This window comes from Rhinopithecus bieti, unplaced genomic scaffold, assembly GCF_001698545.2.
Source record: "Rhinopithecus bieti isolate Rb0 unplaced genomic scaffold, ASM169854v2 scaffold_35975, whole genome shotgun sequence".
Taxonomy (NCBI): domain Eukaryota; kingdom Metazoa; phylum Chordata; class Mammalia; order Primates; family Cercopithecidae; genus Rhinopithecus; species Rhinopithecus bieti.
Window position 1 is genome coordinate 29,299 of NW_016815255.1, and position 374 is coordinate 29,672.

Consider the following 374-nt stretch of genomic DNA (forward strand, 5'->3'; position numbering starts at 1 on the left):
AAAATAAAATAAAATAAAATAAAATAAAATAAAATAAAATAAATAAAATAAAGTAAAATAAAATAAAAACAATTTGTCTCAGCCAGTGCCAGGGAAAGGCAGTCTCCTGATAGATAATAACATCTGAAATGTTTTCAGCAGCTTCCTAATAAGATCTCAGGAGTTGGGCAAGTGGACTGAAGCATGGTCACTAAAAGACAAAATAGTGGAGTTTAACTGGTATGTGACCTTCTAGGAACATTCAACTGGTAGGGAAAGAATGCCTCTTCTGAAAATGCATACAACTCCAGTAAACACACTGTATATTAATTTGTTAGCTATTTTCCCTGTCTTTAGGCTTTCCCTTTTCCATCATCATGCAAATCTATGCTTCC